The sequence below is a fragment of the Sarcophilus harrisii genome, chromosome 2, assembly GCF_902635505.1.
Source record: "Sarcophilus harrisii chromosome 2, mSarHar1.11, whole genome shotgun sequence".
In the NCBI taxonomy this organism is placed as follows: domain Eukaryota; kingdom Metazoa; phylum Chordata; class Mammalia; order Dasyuromorphia; family Dasyuridae; genus Sarcophilus; species Sarcophilus harrisii.
The window spans coordinates 229,669,031-229,685,820 of record NC_045427.1 but is presented as its reverse complement, the minus strand read 5'-3'; the positions used below and the strand labels follow the sequence as shown (position 1 = coordinate 229,685,820).

The 16,790-nt window shown below is 36.0% G+C and overlaps 1 protein-coding gene across 4 annotated transcripts in view; it reads left to right on the top strand.

Annotated features, from left to right (window-relative positions):
* Positions 1-9,116: 9,116 nt before the first annotated feature.
* Positions 9,117-16,790, top strand: part of BCAS1 (breast carcinoma amplified sequence 1) — a 142,998-nt gene continuing 135,324 nt past the window's right edge. The window contains exon 1 of one of the 4 annotated variants that reach the window (XM_031951651.1): positions 9,117-9,299. The gene's annotated coding sequence lies outside the window, so the exon portion shown is untranslated. The remainder of the gene's footprint in view (positions 9,300-16,790) is intronic. The other 3 variants (XM_031951650.1, XM_031951652.1, XM_031951653.1) reach the window with 3 other exon arrangements.

Here is a 16,790-nt window from a genome sequence, read left to right as displayed (position 1 = left end):
CCTCCCCCAAGCAGACTACAGTTAAGCACAAATATATCTATATATACACATATATCTATATAATACATATATAAATATATATACATATGCCCCAATCTTTCTTTTGAGCTACCCAATTACTGATGTCGATCTTAAGCATATGATATACATTTCCATGTTTAAAAAAAAAACCAAACCATAAACAATTTGTCCATGCTAAATTCCTTGAAATTAATTTTTGATATTGGGTCTCATATATTAAATTTTCTATTAATTTCAGGTTTGGTTGAGACAAAGTCCTGAACATCTGAAAGTTCATTGAATGTCCTTTTTTATTTTTTCATTCAATATTATGGATAATTTTGCTGAATAGCAGAGGTCTGAGGCCTAATTCTTTTGATTGCCAGTATATATAATTCCAATACCTGTTGTCTTTTATCAGGGCTGCTAGTAAATACTATATAATTCTAATTGTAGTTCCAACATATTTGTTTCTTGTTTCTTGAAGAATTTTCTCTTTGACCTAGGGGTTTTAAAATGTGGCAATAATGTTTCTGTGTGTTTTCTACAAAGGATCTCATTGAGGTGGTGATGGATGGATTTTTTTTCTATTTCTACTTTCCCCTCATGTGAGGAGCCGGCACTAATCTACAGCCACATAAGGCCAACCTTGAATAGGTTGGAATCTCCTAATCACATTATACCAAAGACTTCCTGAATAGGAATCTCCTAATCACATCCTAACTTTGAAGGCAGATATCTAGGCATCCCCTAATCACATCATAGAGCTTCCTGCCACCAGAAACATCTGAGCAGCTCATCCTTGGGCGGGATACCAACCCTTTGTCATGGACCCCCACCCTGTACTGTGTTTGAACAACCCTGCCTTCTTTCCTACTGCTATATATATCTGTACTATTGCACCCATTAAAATGAGGCTTGATCAGAATGATTTGACTTGCCTCCATTTTGCGTGTCCCTTCTCTCTTGCCCTTATCTCTTTTCTTCCAGGGTCCACACACTCTGCCTCGCGGGCTGAGGCACCCTCATATTCTATCAACTCCAGGACCATTTTCTTGGATTATTTCTTGCATTAATTTGTCATGGTTCTTTTTTTTTTTTTTTGGTCACAGCTTTCAGGTAGTCCAATTATCCTTATATTTTCTTTTCTTGGTCTATTCCCAAAATCTGTTGTTTTTCTTATATTTCAAAATATTCTCTTCTATTTTTTCCATCCTTAATAAATGTATATATACGTGTGTGTGTGTGTGTGTGTGTGTTTATTTCTCCATCTCTTGTAGCTTCACTGGCTTCCCCTTACCCAATTCTAATTTTTGTCTTTAAAACTCTATATCTCCTTTTCTAATTGGTTAATTTTTTTATAATCTTCTTTTTCTTTTTCTTTTTTTTTTTAGTTTTTCCCCAATCTATCTCACTGATTTTTAAATCTTTTTTTTTTTTTTTTGAGTTCTCTTATAAATTCTCTCTAGTGAAGTACCCATTTAACATTACTCTTTGAGATAGAAGCTTTTCTTACTTCAGTGCCCTCCTCTTAAGATGAAGCCTGGTCTTCTCTGTTCCCATAGTAGGTTTCTAAGGTGGATCCCCTATGGTGGGGTTCTTTCTTCTTTGCTAGTTCTTCTTCTTCTTTTTTTTAATGAGAAATATTAGTGTAAGCACTTCTAATCATGGGGTAGGTGAATGGTGCCTCTAGCTTCAAATCACCTCTTTCTCTCTAACCAAAAACTCTACCTTTCCTGCAAGTGCCTGCAGCCAGCAGCATCCCTACTTACCTGCCTCTGCACTCACTGGATGTGCTGGTTTCTTCTGGCCCAGGTTTATATCTCTGCTGTGCAGCTGGCATTCCTAATCAATCAAGATTCACTCAGTCTTCCCAGACTGGGAAGTGAAAATCTTTGTAGTTCCTGCTAGAGCTCCAGCAAAACACAGCCAGCCCCAGGGCTCCCCACTTGCTGTTTCTGCAGAGCTAGCCTGGAGGTGTTTGCACTTCATACAGCTTAATACCCAACCTGAGGTCTTTCTTTGCATCTTATTGGATTGTACCTGAAGGACCCCTGTTCTGCCCCAAGTCTCCTTTGTTTTTAACCAGTCTATGTTTGCAAATTGTTCTGTTTGTAGGGGGGAATCTTGAAGGGAGAGCTTGAAATTTATTAACCTACTCCACCATTTGCCCAGAATTCTAGCAATTCTTGCCTATATATCTCCACAAATCCCCAACAAAGGATTTACCAATTGACTAGAAAGAAGCCTTCTATTTCTTTTAATCTCAGAATACCAGTGTAATACTCTGGATGGCCATTAGTCTCACTCTCACCTCCTTTCCTCATGATGCTTATTATTGATAATGATGGGTTTTATGTCTTTCTCACATGCCAATAATTCTTATTAATGTGGTCCAGACAGCTTACCTTTCTCCCATCTTGATGCATCTTTTCATTGCCTTTTGTGTGACTAAAACAATTTTAATTTTGGATCACATCTATTATTTCATTGGCGTGAGAACTTCAATTGAAGAAACTTTTATCAATGCAGATCTACAACTGAACTTTAATTTATTGGTCTTAGAGAAATGCCTGGAAGCTCTTAGCTGACCTTGGTTATTTTCAAGATGAATTAGAGGCAAAATTTAAACACAGGTCTTTCTCACTTCAATGCCAACTCTCTAATCACTACATCATAATGCTTTCTCATTAAAATGGTATCAGTATTCCAAAAAGTTTTACAATCAAACAGAGACTAGATGGAGACCTGGACTCCTGAATCCCTGAGTAAATGAAGACTAACCAGGAAACAGACAATACCTAAAAGCTATAGCTTCCTTGTCGGATTATTTAATAACAAAGAAAACTTGATTATAACATGGTATGTTACATACAAGCAGCCCAAGACATGTCCTTAAAATTGGACTAAAAGTCAGGTACCCTAATTTTCATTCCAATTTCAGCATCCATTGGCTTTGGGGCAACCAGATAGTTCAGTAGAAAGCTTACTGGGTTCATGAGTCAGATACACCTGAGTTCAATTCAGCCTCAGCAATTTAATAGCTTAAGAAAGTTAAGTAACCCTGAGAAAGCTACCTAACCTATTGTCTCAATGTCTTCATAAAATGGGGCTAATAATATCATTCACTTCTCAGGATTATTGTAAGGATCAAATAAGATAATATTTTTTAAATGCTTAAATACATGGCACATAGTAGGCACTTAATAAATGCTTGTTTCTTTCTTTTGGGGGAGCAAGTTACTATATCCATCTGTGCCTCAGTTATTTATTTTTTAAGATGCATAATACGGCTACAAAACTTTTAGAATTTCTGTAAACTTTGTGCACCCTAAGGTACTTTATTTATAAACATCAATTGTTATTATTAATAATTTTATGCAAATGTGTCCCTATTATTAAAAAAGCACCTACTATTTTTGAAATTCTTTGCTAAGTGCTGGATTATATAAAAATAGAAAGGAAACAGATCTTGCTCTCAAGAAGTTTACAATCTAATTGAGATCAAATATAGGTATCCAAGTAACTATGATTAAAAAACAGCATGATACTGTGGAAAGACTGCTGAACTTGCAATTAAATTCACTCAACAAGCACTTATCAAGTGCCAGACAGTGTGCTAAGCACTGAGAATAAACCAAAGACATGGATCCTACCTGCAAGGAGCTCACATTCTAATTCTAATAGAGGAGATGACATATGCAAAAAATAATAATAGTAACATACAAGATATAAATAGTATACATAAAAGGTAATCTCAGAGAGAAGGCAATAGTAGCAGGAAAGTTTATATCTATCTTCTCTTTCCTTATGACTTTGGAGGGAATCCCTTTACTTGTGTGGGTCTCAGTTTATTGTAAAATGAGGTTGAACTAAATGATCTTTAAAATCTGTTTCAGTTTTAAATAAATGTCCATTACTACTAAGTACCAACAAGAGGTCCAGGCCAAGTGCCAAGAAAAATTTGAGGATGGAAAAATGACTTAAGCCTGACTAATGCAGGCTCAAATGGAAAAAAAAAAAAAAATCAAAGCACACACACATTTCAGAAGGTATGTGAAAAGGCTCTGGGAAGCTCACTTGCTATAGGAATGTAAATGATTATTTTTGTAGTAAACGTTTATTGCCAAAGTCTCAACAACAAAGAAAATTTAATTTTACCTTCTTGTTAAAAAAAAAAAAAAAAAAAAAAAGGGAGAATTTGACAACCAAGCTGGTCAGGAAACTGATGATTACTGATCCAAGTTGAGTCAGTGGCACATAGCATGATCTCATGGCTAGACTGAGCATGATCCCCTCTGGCAAAGGAACCAAAACAAAGAGAACTTTGGTTTTGGTGAGTTGTATATCTTTAAATACGAAGGAAGACAGAAGGAAGAGGAAAGAAATCTATTCTTTCTGTTTAGCCCAGCAGCCAATCCTATTCCCAGCAACCTGAGTTGAGAATACTTTGTTAGTATGGGAACAGATGCTGACAATTTCATGAGGGTCTGTCAATATTTACCATGTGGTGGAGATTATAAGGCAAGAAGATAAAAAGTCCACAGTCACACCCCATAGAGGCAAGTCAGGAGATGGGAAGATGAAAAATGCATGAATTATATGTAGTTGGGATGAAACTCCCATCACCGAACACAAGTGAACTCCCTGTCAGATAAAGACTTTGCTTTGACTTTCGAGAAGTTCAAACTTTTGAAGAAAGGTGAATGAACAGGGCACAAAAAGTATATCACTATTATTAAAGAATCTGTGGTATTAAATGGAAAATAAATTCTACACTTTATCCAAGATGTCTTGTAACTAAGACCCTAAGCTGACCAGTAGTGGAGGAATTTGAGTTTGAGGCAGGTACTTACCATAGGTAGAATCATACAATCACTTACACACACACACACATATAAGTGAACATATAGACATTTTCATACATGTGGATGTATATATGGATGTATATGCATATATATATTATTTTTACTAATAATTGTCAACAGAAACAAATATCCAAAACAAGGAGTAAATTCATATCCAAACCAGCTTTTAACAAGACAGAACCAAAATAATTAGCAAATGAGATGCTTTTGTTCTGCGTTCCTTTCCAGCCCTAATTGAAATTCTTCCACCTTTGACCTTTTCTTTCTCTTCTCCATTTTTTCTAAGATAATTAAGTCAGCATGCATACAGTTCTGGGTTCAGCTGATTTCACCCCGCATTGATTCAGATTAAATTATCCTATATTTCCTTGTATGTTTCAAATTTACTCTTTAGAATGAGTAAATTTAGTATCTTAGAATGGTACTGTATTATTCTGTTATATTAATGTAGTATAACTTATTTAGCCATTCTCCAATCATTGGATGTATAGTTTATTGCTGGGAGTTTTGGTCATTACAAATATAACAGCTATGAATATTTTTGTGACAATTTGTTCTTTCCCCTTGTCTTATTAAAAAAATTTTAAGGGTAGATACCTTCTGATGGACTTACTTTTGGGGTAAGATATCTATATAGTGATGGAATTACTGGTGATGGGACAGAATAGGAAATTTGTCAAAGTGCCAGTACAGGACTAGCAAAGTTTAGTTTGTTTAGTAAAGTCTGTTTAGTGAGCAATAGCGAATACCTGTTGAGTAGAGACATAAGCATTGTGGGAGAATACCAGAGAAAGAGAAGGGAACCCTTGTCACCAAGAAGCTCAGAGTCTAGTGGTGAAAATTATAAAATGAAATCTGTTGATAGAGAGAGCATGGACCTGTGATTTTATGGGTACTCAGAACTTCTAGCTGAAGAAACTCTTTCTACCAATATAAATTGGTAATTATGCCTCTGTATTTACACTTCTCTGTAATTATAATCTTAGTAGCTTATCTCAAATACTGAGAAATTAAGTATCTTTCCCAGAGTTAAGGAAGCCAGTGTTCACCAAGGACAAGATTTGACATCAGATTCTTTTGATCCAAAGTCAACTTTCTGTCTACCTCACCATGTTGCCTTTCTTCTATCTTTTTCCCCAACAATATATTTTCTGCATAATAACACTTTTACACAGAAGTCATTGGCAATATATGGTAGCATACTTGGCTCCATGAATCTCTCCATTCCCCATTATTTCAATCTCAATTTGGATTCTTTGGCTTTCATAATATAATGTTATTTATACTTTTACATAGCATCACCAGAAGAATGCATGCAAATTGAAGAATCTGTGATTTTATCAGTATCAGTTAGTCAACAAGTATTTATTGCATGCCAACCATGTGCCAGAAATCATATGAGGAACTCCTGGTATGGAAAATCTTTCTCCCTATGAAGATTCTTTTGGCAGATAAATAAATCCAGGAGGATTTGAATCCAAGTTCTTCTGATTTTTTTGTTCTATGTGATTTTCAGCTTCTCTGGGCCACAGTTTCCTCATCTTTAAAATGAGGGGCTTGGACTAAATGATCTCAAAGACCTTCCAGCTTTCAGTCTACTTGCTATGATCTATATTTGCTTGAGACATATGCAAATGAAATTATTTACTAAGGATCACACAGCTAATTAGTATCCGAGGCATGGAGGCATTATTGCCTGATATATAGTGTGCCAGCTTTAGAGTCAGCAAGATCCAGGTTCAATTCTTACCTTGGTAATAAAGCAGGGGCTAGAAAGGGCTTTAAAGCTATACACACCCTTTGTTCCAATTGTGTGTCTACTGGGTCTATATTCCAAAGAGATCATAAAAGAAGAGAAAAGACCCACATGCACAAAAATGTTTGTAGCATCCTTTTTTGTAGTGGTAAAGAACTGGAAACTGAGTGGATCTCCATTAATTGGGGAATGCTGGATAAGTGATGGTATATATGGTATTATTGTTCTATAAGAAATGACAAGCGGGCTGATTTCAGAAAAATCTGGAAAGACTTTCATGAACTGATGCTAAGTGAAATGAGCAGAACCGAGAGAATATTGTGCACAATAACAACAAGTTTATGTGATGATAAACTATGACAGACTTGGCTCTTCTCAACAGTGCAGTGATTCAAGGCAATTCCAATAGACTTGTGATGGAAAGTGGGATTCACATCCAGAGAGCAAACTATGGAGACTGAATGTGGATCGATTTCACCTTTTGTTGTTGTTTGTTTACTTGTTTTTTTTTTCTTTCTTGTGTTTTTTTACTTTTGATTTTTTTTTTTTAATAACATGACAAATATGGAGATTTGTTTAAAGGAACTGCACATATTTAACCTATACCAGATTGCTTGCTGTCTTAGGGAAAAGGAAGGTAAGGGAGAAAGGAAAAAATGTGGGACACAAAATTTTACAAAAATTAATGTTGAAAATTATCTTTACATGTAGTAGGAAAAATAAAATATTATTGAAGAAAAAATTACTAAAACAAAGGCTAACCTGAATCAGTAGAGAGATTTTTTCTTTTCCAGAGTTCCCTAGATTAATAAAACATCTGATGTGGTATTTAAAAAAAGAAAGAAGAATTTGAATCAAGATTTGCCTAACTCTAAGCCCAGTACTCTATCCAGTAGGTCATGCAACCTACCACCAAAATAATATTGATATTAAAAATACAGATTTTATTTGGGGAAAATGTTTGCTATTGTGGAAAACAAGTAAAATTTCCCAAGTACAAGCCAGTCTATTCTATTTTTCCAGTGTAATTCTGGGTCCAGTTCTTTATCTAATATAGGGTCTCCATTGCATATCATACTCTGTGCAATGGGCAATCTTCATCCATCTGTTTTTTTTCCTCTGTAGATTATTAGGCTGATATATTTAGAATAGTGTGGAAGCCTTGTGGTGTTGCCTTGACACTCTAAACATAATGTCATCTCAAAACAAATGTCTCTGAAGAATGCTCCAGGAGCATAAAGAATTCAGTTACTTTTTGGACACTGCCCTAGATATCTCCCATGATAATGACAAATACTTCCTATTCATCCTATTTGGTATCAAAGGTATTATATCTTGGGAAGATACTGATACTTCTGATATTAATACTGGGCAGGGGGTGGGAGACACAGAAAGTTCTCCCAATAATTACCAACCTGTGTGCCTTCTTTCTCATCTCTCCAAAATCTTATAATAGCTCCATCATCCATATTTTTTTTAATATCAGGAAATTCTCAGTAGAATCATAACATTATTAACTTAGAGCCAGAAAGGGTTTTATAGGCTCTCTACTGTGATTCTCCTTATTTGATAAATGAGCATTTGAAGTTAAGAAAATTCAAATGATTTGCCCCATGTCTGAAACAGGATTTGAACCTAGGATTTCCACACTTGAAGCTCAGAACTCTATTCTCTATCCCCTACTATTACTAGTCTGACTTTAAATCACAGCTTGGTGAAATGTTATAACTAAAAGGAAATTTTCCACAGTGCTGTGAAAAGAACATTGGACATTGAATCAGAAGACCATATTTAAATTTTAGCTCTGATACTTACTGACCTTACAAGCTTGAGTTCAAAGCCTCTGTTTCCTCATCCATAAAATACAGGTTCACTCATCTCACAGGATGATTGTGGATAAAGGGCTTAATACATACAAAATGTTACAAGGACATAAATAATTATTGCCTTTTAATTTTACAGATGAAAAAACTGAGTTCCAAAGAAGTGAAATAATTTCCCCCAAATCTAACAGTAACTAGGAAAGAGATTTAACTCTAGAACCCAAATTTTCTGATCCTAGAATATTGCTCTTTCAATGATAGCACATTTCTCCAATTTGCAACTTATAAGTGATATGTCTACTTCCTACTGATGAAATGTAAATGGAGTGGGGGGGTGGGATAAGATCATTTTCTTTCAAATAAAAAGTGGCATTGTGAAGTAAATAAGCCTGACAATCAAGACTGAACTGCAAAATCCTACAAAACGTGTTCTCCTGGCTCTGGCTTTGACCCACTGCACCAGGGAAGTGAATTAACCACTGGGCTAAATGCCCATTAGGTATAGAGAGCAGAAGGAGATGGTTGGAATGCCCACAGAGATGCATCAAGACAGGTATCACATGACCCTGTTCCATTAGAAAAGTGAGGGCGGCCCTAAAAGTCAGGAAGAGAAAATATTTCTGAAAGTCTGGTTGGGGAGTGTGCTCCACCCAAGAATGTGTTTGCCCTGGTCTGTGTATTCAGGCAGCAGGTGCAAGAGGAGAGAGGAAGCAAAGTAGAGGGCAGAGCCCTAGTGAAGAAAAGCTAGCAACTAGTTGGAATTAGCTTCTTGGAGCTGGAGGATCCCCATCCCCATTGGAGTATCTCCAAGAGACGCTGGGGTCTGAAAATTTCAGGCTGACCTCCTACCAGGTAACTACTTATTGATATTCAACTTGGGACTTGGGCTCTTAGGTTTCCTAGACTCAAGATATCTAGAAGATACACCACAAATCAGACTGTACCTGCTCAAATTTCTTCAAAAAGGATGTGGACTTCTTCCAGGCACTCAGATGCAGAGAAATGGACTCCTTTGCCAAAGAACAGGATCAGAGCAAGGAAATCCTTGGGAGAGAGGCAAGCTTTATATCTAAAATCTGGAGAATAGACCCAAGGAATGCTCCCCCATCTCACCTTCACCTTTCCCTAATTTCCTATCAAGCTCAACTCAAATGCTATATGAGGTCTTTTCTGATTTCCCCCAACTTTTTATATCCTCTAGTTTTACCTTGAATTTATCTTGTGCGTATTTTATACATAGTTGTGTATATGTATGTTGTCTCCCTTATAGAATATAAATTTCTTGAGGGCAAGAATTGTTTCTTCCTTTTTGTCTTTTTTTTTGTCACCTAGCATAGTACCTGCATATAGTAGGTATGCATTTCATAAAATTATTGTTGACTGAAGAAGAAGAAAAGAAAGAGAACATTTTGAAAAGGTTTCCAAGGGATACTTCCCCAATTGTAGAAGGATTATCTGGGATTCCTCAGTACTTCCAAGAAGACCACTACAAGATTTTGGAAACTCCTAGTAGGCATCATTTTGTAAGAAAGAAAAAAAAAATGAACCTGTACAATTCAGTCTTTGCCGGTTTACAACTATAGGAAGTAAGGCCAAATAAGCTTCCATATGAGGTGAAAAGGATTAGAAGGAATTTACTGCTGAGTACTCCATGCTTAAGTCCTGCTGCATCTTTCTTGTACTTATTAGAAAGACTGAAAAACTGTAAGTAGATCTCATTAGCTTATCTTAAAAAGGCCCTTCGTTAAGATCCAAATAATATGAAAGTTGTTGAAAAATGCCAAACATTCACAGGAACATTGTTTCAATATCAGCAGGTAAGCTAATCAATTAACAAATATTTATGGAGCACCTAGTACATATCCAATTCTGCGACAGGGTGTCCAAAGAGTATAGAAATGTGAGACCAATGGCTGTACTCAAAAATTTAAAAACAACCCTAAATCTTTCCTTTCTAGACTATTCTCCATTGACTTCATATTTTAAAGGAAAAAAGTTGAATAACAGTTAAGCATGTTACAGTGGGGGGAAAATCCTGTTCTGAGAGATACAACTATAGAGTTCAAGATAGGCCAACAATATATTATGTGCCCTTGGACATATGTATTATCTCTATAGGACTCTGTTTCTCCAACTAGAAAATGAATAAATTGAATTAGATGATCTCTAAGGTCAGCTCTTATATTTTATGTTCTATTCTAAGGTCCCTTCCAGATCTGATGTTGTAAGGTCCTTCCAACTTCCACATAATATCCCTTTAATCTTTGATATTTTATCTTGAATATTTCTGGGTTACCATGGGCCAGGTCACTTAGAAGCCCATGAATTTTCCAGAGTGCCATTTAAACTGATGTAAGGAGTGTTTCTTGTTTACTTGGTGAGTAATTCTACTTACATTCTCCCACCCTTTTATGGACCTTTTCCTCCTTAATTGTCAATCGGTTAGAAATACCATTGGAAAAATAGAAACACAGACAGCAAAAATGAATAATTTGAATCCTGCCTCTAATCCAAACTTGCTGTGAAATCCTGAGAGAATCTCTCAACTTTTTAGTGCAACCAACTCTCTAATACTAGGAGGTGCAGAGAAAGGGCTGATCTGTATTAGTAGAGGGAGTTTCCTAACCAACAGTTCCCTATATTAATATATATTTAAAAAAAAACAACAAAGAAAACAGTCATATCACCTCCTTTCTTTCCCCCACCCGCCGCTAAAAGTTATAAATTTTAAAAAAAAACCCTACCTAAAACAATTCCCCTAAGTTGATAGGTTTTATTTTGCTGGCATTATCTGTATTAGTAAAGGAATGACTTCCCCTTTATGAGCCTCAGCTTCATGCTAGGTAAAGTGAAGAGTTTGGGTAGGGGATTTTTAAATCTCCTGCATTTAGAATACTCTAGGATTCTCTGTTTAACAGGTTCTTCCAAAATTTCCCTGATATTTGTACCCAGAACAAAATTAAACCAGGAAGGCTACATCAGTATCAAACACAAGCACAGAAGCAAGTTTGTATCAAAAATTCTTTACGTTTTATAGATGTTTATTCATGCATGTACACATACAAGCACATAATCAAAGAATATTCCAACTGAAATTATCTTAAAAGTGAACGAGTCAAGTGTCTGATTGCACAGATAAGAAAACTGAGGCCCAGAACTTGCCCAGTCATACAGTTTGCAAGTGGCAGAACCTCATGATATGTACTTATATTAAGTATTGCACTGTGTTAAACTCTGGAGATACTCCCTCAAAAAAAGAAGCAAAAAGTGTTAACTATCCTCAAAGAACTCACAATCTAAGGAGGAAATAGCAAATAAATATATACAACCAACCTACATGTAGCATAAGTAGGAAATAATTAACAGAGGGGAAGTATTAGAATTAAAAGAAGTTGGGAAAGGCATCTATAGAAGGTGGAATTTTAGGTAGAACTTAAAGAAAGCCAGGGAGATCAGTAGTCAGAGTAAAGAAAGAAGAACTTTCCAGACATGAAAGATAGCTTGAAAAAAATGCCCAGAGTCAGGAGATAAGTACCTTTAAAAAAAAAAATTGTTGACCATCTTAGAGGCGGATACCATTGGACCAAAGAGTACACAGCAGGGAGTGAGATGTAAGAAGACTGGAGAGATTTGAGGAGGCTAGGTCATGAAGGACTTTGAATGCCAAATGAAGGACTTTGTATGTGATGCTCAAGGTAATAGGGAGCCACTAGAGGTGCATGATCAAACATTACACTTTAGGAGAAATCACTTTACTGACTAAATAGAGGATGAACTGCCATGGGGAAAATCTTAAGGCAGGAACATCTACCAGCAGGCTGTTGAAATAAGCCAGGTAGGAGCTGGTAAGGTCCTACACTGAAGTGGTAACAGTGTCAGAGAAAATAAGGGGGCAAATTCAGAAGACATAGCAAAGATAAAATCAAGAGGCTTTTGAAGCAGACTGGATTTGAAAGGTAGAAGGAGGCAAAAGGGAGGCATTGAGGATGACACCTAGGTTGTCACCCTGTGGGTCAGGGGAGGTGGTGTTACCTTTGATGGTAATAAGGTAGTTAGGAAGTGGGCAGGGGTTATAAGGTAAATAATGAGTTCTATTTTGGACATGTTTAGTTGTGGAAGGAAGGAAGAAAAGAAGGAAGGAAAGGAAAGGAAAAGAAAGGAAAGGAAAGGAAAGGAAAGGAAAGGAAAGGAAAGGAAAGGAAAGGAAAGGAAAGGAAAGGAAAGGAAAGGAAAGGAAAGGAAAGGAAAGGAAAGGAAAGGAAAGGAAAAAGGAAAGGAAAGGAAAAGGAAAGGAAAAAGGAAAGGAAAAGAAAGGAAAAAGGAAAGGGAAAAGGAAAGGGAAAAGGAAAGGGAAAAGGAAAGGAAAAGGAAAGAAAAAGGAAAGGAAAGGAAAGGAAAGGAAAGGAAAGGAAAGGAAAGGAAAGGAAAGGAAAGGAAAGGAAAGGAAAGGAAAGGAAAGGAAAGGAAAGGAAAGGAAAGGAAAGGAAAGGAGAAAGGAAAGGAAAGGAGAAAGGAAAGGAAAGGAGAAAGGAAAGGAAAGGAGAAAGGAAAGGAAAGGAGAAAGGAAAGGAAAGGAAAAAGGAAAGGAAAGGGAAAAGGAAAGGAAGGAAGGAAGGAAGGAAATTCCCACTTGGAAGTGGCAGTTCTTCAGAATCCAAGCTAAATTGTGAACTGAATCCTCCTGTCCCCAGAGACTGAGGCCCAGTATAAGGAGTAGAATTATGCCTCCCCTGTGTTGGAAGAATAAGTTTCTGTATTTTCTGTTATCTTTTGAAGTTATCACTCCTTTGTAAAAGCTCCACAGTGTTACATATACAATAACAACAATATTGTAAAGACAAATAACTTCGAAAAACTTAAGAATTCTCAACACAATGACTAATCATGACATATGCTTTCCATCTCCAGAAGCAATGGATTCAAAAAGTATGGAATGAGACACATTTCTCCTCCATCATAGATAATTTAGGAATTTTTTTCTTAACTTCTTATACTTGTTACATGGGTTTTGTTTTTTGAGACAGCTGGTGGAACAGTGGATATGGCTTATCCCCACCCCTTTAATAGGGAAGACAGTGGGTACCATGGTAGGCACATTGGGCATGCTCAAAACATGCCCAGAGAAGCTTGGACTACATATACATTTTTTTGGTTCTACTCATCTATTCTCATGGTTATAGTGAAAAAACAAATGAAGGAACTTACGTAAGATGCTTTGCAAATCTTAACAGAACATTAAAATTGTACTTAATTCTACATGTTTTAATTTTTTTTTTTGTTTTGTTTTTGTTTTTTGCTTTCTTAATGAAGGCAGAAAGAGGTAAGAGGGAAAGAATTCAGAACTAAAAGTAAAACAAACAAACAAATAAATAAATATTTTTGATGGGGCTATTGGAGTTAAATGACTTGCCCAGGATCACACAGCTAGGAAATGTTAAGTGTCTAAGACCAGATTTAAACTCAGGTCCTCATGACATCAGGGCTGGTGCTGTATCCACTGTGCCACCTAGCTGCCCCATAATAAATATCATTTTTAAGAAGAAAGAAATGTTAGTTATTATTTCTATTATAGATATATCTGTATAAATATGTGCTTATATAAGTATTATTTAGTTACATAATTTCAAAAAATTGGTTGAATTTGAAGTCAAAAGTGTAGAGCACAGAAATATACATATACAGTTATGTGTATATGCATATATGTATATATATATATATATATATATATATATATACACACACACACATGTGTGCTTATAGAGGCTATAGAGAGCTGTCCTCAGAGTCAGAAAACTTTGGTTCAAGTCCCATCTTTGACATAAACTAACTACTTGACCAGGAGAACATCTTTCCAGTTTTTTGTGTTCTCAAACACCTCTTTTAGTTTTGGAGCAAGAGAGAGAGAGAGACAGAGAGACAGAGAGAGAGAGAGAGACAGAGAGAGAGAGACAGAGAGAGAGAGAGAGAGCCAATTAAATATTACACTGTCTGAACACAATGAGTGGCCAGAGTAAGGGAAGTCATAATCCCTCTGCCCTCTATTCTGGTCAGCCCATTCCTAAAGAACAATCTTCATTTTGGGCATCAAATCTTAAAGGGGACATTAACAAGCTGAAACATATCCATATAGGAATGACCAGGCTAATGAGAAAACTTAAATATCTATAACACACGAATATTGTTGAAAAGAACTGGGATGTTTAGCTTGCAGAAGACTTTTAAAGTATATGACAGCTGTTTCCTAACATCTGAAAGGCTGTCATGTGAAATAGGGATTAGACTTAATCTTGTTGACCCAGAGGAAAGAATTAGAATGAATAGGTAGAAGTTGGCAGAAAAAGATTTTGGCTTGATATATGGAAAAACTACCTGACAATTAGAGCTGTTTAGTGATTCCTTGGAGCACCTGATAAAGTAGTAAGTTCCTCATCAATGGAAGAATTCAAGTAAATGACCATTCAGCTGGGCTCTTATAGAGAGGATTCACTCATTGGTCAAGGGGTCAAACTAGATGACCTCTAAGGTTCCTTGGAAACTTACCAGTCTGTCTGATCCTGGATAAATTAGTTAAGTTAAGCCTATTTGCCTCCATTTCTTTTCTCTAAAAATCTAAAATCAGTTAAATAAGGTAATGACAAAAAAATCCTAAATGGGGTCATGAAGAGCTGAAACAACTGAACAACTTTTAGGAGAGAAGACATTGTAGAAATATATTTCAGTTCAATCAATTAAATATCTTACAAAACAGTATAATGCCAAAACACTGTCCTTAGGGCTGGGGATACTAAATTAAATAGTCCCTAACCTCAAAGAGCTTATTATTCATTAAAACTTCTTCTCTAAAGTCTTCTTTTCATTTTTGGACATTATCTGGCAGTTGGGATCTGATTTCATTGGTGGAAAAAATTGCTTTTATTGACATCTGCTCTGCAAATTTAACTGTGAAGTTAAGTAACTTGCTTGAAATTAATAATAATAATAATAAATAGCTAACACTTATATCGCATTTATTATATGACAAGCATTGTAAATGTTAAGTGTTTTTTACAATTATCATCTCATTTGATCCTTACAACAACCTTGGAAGATAGGAGCTATTATTATTCCCATTTTGGAGTTGAGTAAACAGAGGCAGACCATTAAAAATGAGACTGGAGTTCCCTGACATAGTTTTGTAATTCTATCCAAGATATGTTAGAATCCAGAAGACTGAGACCTGTAATTTAGAGATATAACTTCTTCCCTTCTAACGAGAGGATGCTTCAAACATCTCTCCTCTCTTTGAGACCTGACTTTCAGTGTCAAGTTAATAAATAATAATAAAACTTGTCAGCTTTGACCTTGAAAAGAAGCTTGAATACCAAAAAATCAAAAAATATCTACTGTCCCCTGTACACCTGGGGCTTAGGTGTTTTGTCCCATCTTCCTATCTCCTTTTTGACAAAGGGCTTAAAGAACCGGATGGAACTGGACAGCTGCCAACCCTTACCTTGTTCTTGCAGAGCTCAGCTCCCCAACCACATTCCCATAACTACATCAAATCTAATGGAATCATTTCTGCTGATACTAAAATTTGTCTATAGGTGGCAGTGACCTTTTACTTTTCTTTCGACATAAATCTACAATAATTCTTTCCAGTAAAGAGAGGAAAACTATTTCACAACATGTGAGCCACAACTGTTAACTCAAAGCAATATCATTTGAGCTCAGCTTGCAATTGCATAAGACTTGCAACTTAGTTCCACCCATCCACCCCCAGAACCACACTTTCGCTCCAGGTTGCGCAGAAGCCGCTTGTGATACATAATACCCAAATTGCTAGAACATTAGATAATGCTGAAGAGAAAATACAACTATCTAACTATGCAACAGTTGTGCAATGGAAAAGTTGCAGCGATACATAACAGATTTCAAACCTCTCCCAATCTCAGTAAGCTGGCAGAGTATATCCTCCAACATTTTCTTTAAATGTAGTCCTCACATTTTCATAGACTCTGCACACATAGATTAAATGGGGTGGCAGAATGAACTGGACTCTGGACTTGGATCCAGAAGACCTGGAATTAGAGCCAGAAGGATTCTTAGAGATTATTTTAGTCAGATATCTTCAATTTATGAGGCACATAGTTGATTCAGATAAGGTCATTTTATTTCTACATCTGGATTCACTCTATAAGATCCCTTTCAGCTCCAGATTTTACAATTAGCCTATCATTTCATTGAGCCTCAGTTTTTTGATCTATAAAATGAGAATAATATAACAAAATACTATAATAATACTTTCACAACTTACCTCAAAGAAATGCTTTGAAGAAAGTTCTTTGTAAACTGTAAGGTGACATA